The following is a 7,625-nucleotide window of genomic DNA, read 5'->3' on the forward strand; positions in this document are numbered from 1 at the left end:
TACATTTGTAATCATAAACAAAGATGTCACTAATAGTCAAGAAATCTTAAATAAATTAAATGAAATCGAACCTAATTTGAAATTCACGAAAGAGGACGAAGTCGATAACTCATTGAATTTTCTAGATATAACAGTTACGCGTACGGTTAACACTTTTGATTTCCAAATATTTAGAAAACCGACACAATCATCTACAACTATAAACAATTCCTCTTTACACCCGAGTTCACATAAACAAGCATCTTTTCACAGTCTAATTTATAGAGCATTTAGAATCCCTCTATCTCCCATGAATTTGAAGAAAGAATTGAATTATATTAGATACCTCGCTAAACAAAATGGTTTCAAAATAGAAATGATCAACAAATTAATCAATAAAATTAAGAACAAATTATCTACGAATCTGATACCAGAAAAGACCAAAAAAACTGAGTATGCTACATTCACTTTTAATAATCCAGCTATACACCAGATTACTAGCGTATTCAAGAAACATAATTTTAATATAGCTTTTAAAACTACTAATACTAACCAGTCCATATTCTTTAATCATAAAAAAGTTAATTATGATAAGAATCGTTATTTAGGATCGGGAGTATACAGACTTAAATGTACTCAGTGTAATTTTTCATATGTTGGACAGACTGGGAGAAATTTTATGACAAGATACATGGAACATGTTAACGCGGAAAAACATAGGAAATACTCAGCGATGAGTTTGCATATGAGGGAGACTGGCCACAGATTTGAATCCATAGAGAAAGACTTAACGATAATTAGAAACATACAAAAAGGAAGAATGCTGAATGAATTAGAAAGTTTATACATCTATTTAGATCAGACGTACAATAAGCAAAAGAATCTCAATGAAACCACGGACAATAAAAGTATGTTACATGAATTAATGCCAAAATTATTAAAGTCAGTTAGTTCGAATAAATTTAGGATACCTAATATATTTAATTCTTCAAACCCTAATACTCCTCCCATACCTACAGATATTAGGCCTACTTCCAGCAATGCAGTTGACTCCGCCCCTTTGTCAGCCTCGTCACATTTGACTCCACCCATCCTCTCCTCCCTTCCGCACTCCCCTATTCCTTCCCCTCCGAGTTTGCTACCGCCTCTGCAGCACAGTTATAACACCAGACTTAGAGCCAACAGACGGGCAGCAACCAACTCAACAGTAGTTAAGAAATAACAACTTCCACTTACATGTAAGTCCTCATCTGTTTCAAAATTATGTAAGAGTGAATTCTCTCCTTACGTTCAGTTTCTTATTTCTTCTTTTCCTTCTCTTACAGAAAACTTATTTCTGCATCTGTTGACATTTTCTGGCAAGGATTCAGCCATTTTATTACCTACCGGTGCTAACGGCCTCTTACAATTTTTCAATAGATGCTTTGCCTTACTTACCACGAATTTCATCAACGGCCTTGAAAAGATTGTATTCATGACAATCAAGTTTATGCTTGTGTACACGCCCTCATGTCGTTGGCTTTTTATTACTACCACTTTGATTTTCCAATATTTTATATGAACTGTTTTAATTCGAATTTTAATAGAAGTTTTAGTCTCTGACAAGATTATAGTTTAATCATAAGACAGTTTTCCATTAGCATCTTTTTATTTTATCATTTTTCACAATTTTATTGTTCTGAATTTTAAGAACAGACTAAACTTTTAACTTCCACTTTTTATTTTAGTTGTATTTTTGATGATTGTATTTAACGTCCACTTTTAATTTAGTTGTATTTTTGATTATTGTATTTAGGCTGAAGATGCCCTTAATTGAGGGCGAAACATGTCCCATGTAACTAAGAATTTAATTATGTAACAACTATACGTGATAATATAAGTATTGAATAGGTGGAATAAATTAAAACACCTTTATCATTGTTGAACTGTTAAATTTTCAATACGGACCTAAAATGAGGTTTATAACATGTAATGTGACAGCCAACCAGGCAAAATGTAGATTAAATAAGTTTCTCAATCTGAAAATGAAGATTTGTAAGTTAGGAAAAGATTTAGCTTTTCTTAAACAATGTCTGAGACTAAAACTTGTACCTACTTTTCTAAAATCAACACAACGTAAGAACATAAGCAATCCAAGCCATAATGTAACCCAAAATAAGGTAAATGAATTATGGCTTAAAAATGAAATCAAGGCATATTACAGGAAGAAGTCCAAATTGAATTTGCAATTATATAACGTTCACTTAGCGGTGACACAGGATTTAGCCCCATTAGAATGGCAGTCTTTTTATCAACACATGGAACACAAATTAACATACGCACTTAGTAAGAAACAGGATACATTGAATAAGAAATTGAATCATTTAATAGACACACAAATACGTCGTAGTAAACAAACGAAACAAGAACAAATTAAGGGCCCATCGGACAATGTCACTCCCACGGTAGTTAACTTGACCAAGGTAAAATTTACGGAAGGAGAGAATGACCTACTTAAAAGGGGTCCAAAATACAATTGGCCTAATAAAGATAGAGAAATAGATATCATTAACACAGTTGCAGAAGCGGAGGCGAACATATCAAAACTCCCACGCGATGTACAAGATGAAGTAAGATTGGAGTTAAAGAAGAAATTACCCAGACTGGCTAAAGAAATTTATTCCAATTTTGATCCCAAACAACAGAAAACAATAAAAAACATGAAATCGAAAATTGAAGATAACAATATTATAGTAACCAAGGCTGACAAGGGGGGTGCGATCGTTTTGATGGATAAAGATACATATATCAAAAAAACTGAAGATTTTTTTGATGATAATAATAAATACACATTAGTAACAAAAAATCCGCTAACTAAAATTCAACGCAACTTAAAAGCCTTACTTAAAAGATCCACATCTCTCTTTACTGAACAAGAACAATTAAAATTTGTCAATATGAATCCTAGGCTCCCGGAAAGTAGAGCTATGCCCAAAATACATAAAAAAGATATTCCGATTCGTCCGATTATCAATTGCCGTAATTCTCCCACGTATAAAGTCTCCAAATACATTCACAATTTTTTGAAAAGACATTACACTTTTAATAATAAACAACCATTAAGAAATTCCATTGACTTGTGTGACATTTTGCTTGGATTTGGCGTACTTCCAAACCAGATGATGTGTTCGTATGACGTAGTGAATATGTTCCCGAATATTCCGACAGATAAAACTGTTAATATCATTCATGATAATATTTGTAAACACAATAATCTTAATAAAATGGAAGTAGAAGAATTCACTAGATTGTTAAAGTTCGTATTAGACAATAACTACTTCACATTTAACAATAATATTTATAAACAGAATGGATTAGCAATGGGTGACCCAATATCGGGCATCCTTGCCGACATATTTATGGATTCAATCGAACACAATGAAATAATAGCAAAAATTAAAGGAATGGATTTATGGTTGAGATATGTAGATGATACATTTGTAATCATAAACAAAGATGTCACTAATAGTCAAGAAATCTTAAATAAATTAAATGAAATCGAACCTAATTTGAAATTCACGAAAGAGGACGAAGTCGATAACTCATTGAATTTTCTAGATATAACAGTTACGCGTACGGTTAACACTTTTGAATTCCAAATATTTAGAAAACCGACACAATCATCTACAACTATAAACAATTCCTCTTTACACCCGAGTTCACATAAACAAGCATCTTTTCACAGTCTAATTTATAGAGCATTTAGAATCCCTCTATCTCCCATGAATTTGAAGAAAGAATTGAATTATATTAGATACCTCGCTAAACAAAATGGTTTCAAAATAGAAATGATCAACAAATTAATCAATAAAATTAAGAACAAATTATCTACGAATCTGATACCAGAAAAGACCAAAAAAACTGAGTATGCTACATTCACTTTTAATAATCCAGCTATACATCAGATTACTAGCGTATTCAAGAAACATAATTTTAATATAGCTTTTAAAACTACTAATACTAACCAGTCCATATTCTTTAATCATAAAAAAGTTAATTATGATAAGAATCGTTATTTAGGATCGGGAGTATACAGACTTAAATGTACTCAGTGTAATTTTTCATATGTTGGACAGACTGGGAGAAATTTTATGACAAGATACATGGAACATGTTAACGCGGAAAAACATAGGAAATACTCAGCGATGAGTTTGCATATGAGGGAGACTGGCCACAGATTTGAATCCATAGAGAAAGACTTAACGATAATTAGAAACATACAAAAAGGAAGAATGCTGAATGAATTAGAAAGTTTATACATCTATTTAGATCAGACGTACAATAAGCAAAAGAATCTCAATGAAACCACGGACAATAAAAGTATGTTACATGAATTAATGCCAAAATTATTAAAGTCAGTTAGTTCGAATAAATTTAGGATACCTAATATATTTAATTCTTCAAACCCTAATACTCCTCCCATACCTACAGATATTAGGCCTACTTCCAGCAATGCAGTTGACTCCGCCCCTTTGTCAGCCTCGTCACATTTGACTCCACCCATCCTCTCCTCCCTTCCGCACTCCCCTATTCCTTCCCCTCCGAGTTTGCTACCGCCTCTGCAGCACAGTTATAACACCAGACTTAGAGCCAACAGACGGGCAGCAACCAACTCAACAGTAGTTAAGAAATAACAACTTCCACTTACATGTAAGTCCTCATCTGTTTCAAAATTATGTAAGAGTGAATTCTCTCCTTACGTTCAGTTTCTTATTTCTTCTTTTCCTTCTCTTACAGAAAACTTATTTCTGCATCTGTTGACATTTTCTGGCAAGGATTCAGCCATTTTATTACCTACCGGTGCTAACGGCCTCTTACAATTTTTCAATAGATGCTTTGCCTTACTTACCACGAATTTCATCAACGGCCTTGAAAAGATTGTATTCATGACAATCAAGTTTATGCTTGTGTACACGCCCTCATGTCGTTGGCTTTTTATTACTACCACTTTGATTTTCCAATATTTTATATGAACTGTTTTAATTCGAATTTTAATAGAAGTTTTAGTCTCTGACAAGATTATAGTTTAATCATAAGACAGTTTTCCATTAGCATCTTTTTATTTTATCATTTTTCACAATTTTATTGTTCTGAATTTTAAGAACAGACTAAACTTTTAACTTCCACTTTTTATTTTAGTTGTATTTTTGATGATTGTATTTAACGTCCACTTTTAATTTAGTTGTATTTTTGATTATTGTATTTAGGCTGAAGATGCCCTTAATTGAGGGCGAAACATGTCCCATGTAACTAAGAATTTAATTATGTAACAACTATACGTGATAATATAAGTATTGAATAGGTGGAATAAATTAAAACACCTTTATCATTGTTGAACTGTTAAATTTTCAATACGGACCTAAAATGAGGTTTATAACATGTAATAAGTGGTATGTTCCGAGCTGTCAGAGGAGAGGAGTGGATTGAAATAGGTTAGAGAAGCAGAAGAAGAAGAAGAAAGCTTTTTTATTATTGACATATTTCATTGTTAATGCAAAGTATTTGATTGTAGAGACTTAGCTTCTCATTCATCTACATGACAGAATTTTGAATTGATGATTACTATCATGTTCCAACCAAAACCCTCCAAGTCCAAAATAAAATCCACATTTACAACAAAAATAATAGGTTTATTTTTCTTTGCTCATATCATTCCCAAACCCCTTACACATCTCTTGTCCAATAAACACACAATAAGAACAAATTGTAAAGCAGAGGCATGTTTTTCTCAATTTTTGGAAATTTTGTCAACGTGGACTTGGCGGCTTTTGCATCTTATGTCCTCATATGGAGAAAAGTATTTTTAATACGTGTACGTATAGATTTACTTATTGTTAGTGTTCAAATGAACTCGACGTAAATTTCATATACACTATAAAATATGGTATACCGGTATCGTACTGTAAGTCGAATTCGTCAAAGAAAGGAGAACATTGGAGATTTCAATCATTTCCTGCCGATCCAGTTTTTATTTCTTTTCCTTTTTTGATAGTTGCTTTACGTCGCACCGACACAGATAGGTCTTATGGCGACGATGGGACAGGGAAAGGCTAGGAGTGGGAAGGAAGCAGCCGTGGTCTTAATTAAGGTACAGCCCCAGCATTTGCCTGGTATGAAAATGGGAAACCACGGAAAACCATCTTCAGGGCTGCCGACAGTGGTGTTCGAACCTACTATCTCCTGAATACTGGATACTGGCCGCACTTAATCACCATCAATCCATATGAACACTTAAGTATACTCGTGTCCTAATGCCGAGGTGATGCAGCTCTTTTCAGACCCCCCCCCCCAATGGAGGTAAATTCTGCATGTACCATTTTAACTACATGTCGGCCCTTTTGCCATTCTTAAATTTCTGGCAGCACCGGGAATCGAACCCGGGCCTTCGAGGACGGGTCATAATGTTAACCGTTACGCTACAGAGGCGGACAGTTATAACGGCTTGCAGAATGAACGCTGAAGGGCATAACAGACTATAATAAAGATGTATGTATGCAATATTGATTATTATTTGACGAGAGTCATATTTAATTTATACCCTTTTAATAGTTTCTGATTTTGTCACTCAATTATTCTTTTGTTATTTTACAGAAAAACTCTTTGTCTTTTCTATCATCCTTAAAATGTTGATAAAATTTTGAAACTGTAATTGCTTGAAAAGATTGAACAAAATAATTAAAGGAAACATGTATGTCTTACCTTTGGTACAGGCGGCCCTCCACTTTATCCGTTTGTACTGACATGAGTGCAGCTCTTGGGGAAGATAACCGAGTGATAAGTTTCCTCTCAACAACAGAGCCAATCACAGAGCATAGAAAATCGCCTGCCTGTTGCAAGAGACCACTAAAATGGCCTCTCATCAAGGGAGCTTGGGTTGGTAACCAGATGATTATGGTTTGCGTGAGGAATCGCCTTTACGGCGAAGAAACGAAGTCCGTTTGTGAAGAAACGAGTCAACACCCAAAGCCGTTCCGAATCTTGAATTACCTTTCCCCAGAAACATTTTCCCCATACGAAAAATTTCAGAGAAAGAAGAAGATAAACCACGAAAGTTTCCTAAAAAAGTATGAAGTACAGAGAAAATGGTGTGATTAACGTTTTATTATACAGCCATACGAATGTGTTGACAATTTTCTCAACTGGTCAGATTTAAATCAGTTGGTGGTATCGATGTGTTGTTGAAGTGTTGGTGGTGATCATTGTTTCAAGAGAAAGTACAACAGGAAAACCATCCTTTCTTAACACTAATGCTGATGGTGATTATTGTTTAAGAGGACGTACAAAATACACCATATCTGCATATTCTTCAGTAGCGTAGATGTGTGGCATTTTAGCCAGCACATGTACAATCACAGTTATCCCATGCTTTTCTCTGATACACTCTTGAGTCCTCGCACTACTTCACTCACAACACGCGCGTTCAACTGGCTAATTTAATAGCAGAAAGACATCCGGAACCATGAGGTTAAAAGCAACGAGGTGGCTTGGGCTAGAATAAAACGTGGGCCGATGACCTCAGTTGTTCGGCCCCTTTAAAGAACAAGCATCATCATCATCATCAGCAGCAGCAGCAGCAGAATAAAATGTCAAAGAAGCTCTTTTTTTTT

The 7,625-nt window shown here is 34.3% G+C and overlaps 1 protein-coding gene across 1 annotated transcript in view; it reads right to left on the reverse strand.

Annotated features, from left to right (window-relative positions):
• The window catches only part of LOC136882450 (putative mediator of RNA polymerase II transcription subunit 17), a 29,137-nt gene extending 22,337 nt beyond the window's left edge, over positions 1 to 6,800 (reverse strand). Inside the window, exon 1 of the mRNA XM_068229418.1 lies at positions 6,718 to 6,800. The gene's annotated coding sequence lies outside the window, so the exon portion shown is untranslated. The remainder of the gene's footprint in view (positions 1 to 6,717) is intronic.
• Between the last annotated feature and the right edge of the window lie 825 nt (positions 6,801 to 7,625).

Source organism: Anabrus simplex, chromosome 10 (assembly GCF_040414725.1).
Source record: "Anabrus simplex isolate iqAnaSimp1 chromosome 10, ASM4041472v1, whole genome shotgun sequence".
NCBI lineage: Eukaryota > Metazoa > Arthropoda > Insecta > Orthoptera > Tettigoniidae > Anabrus > Anabrus simplex.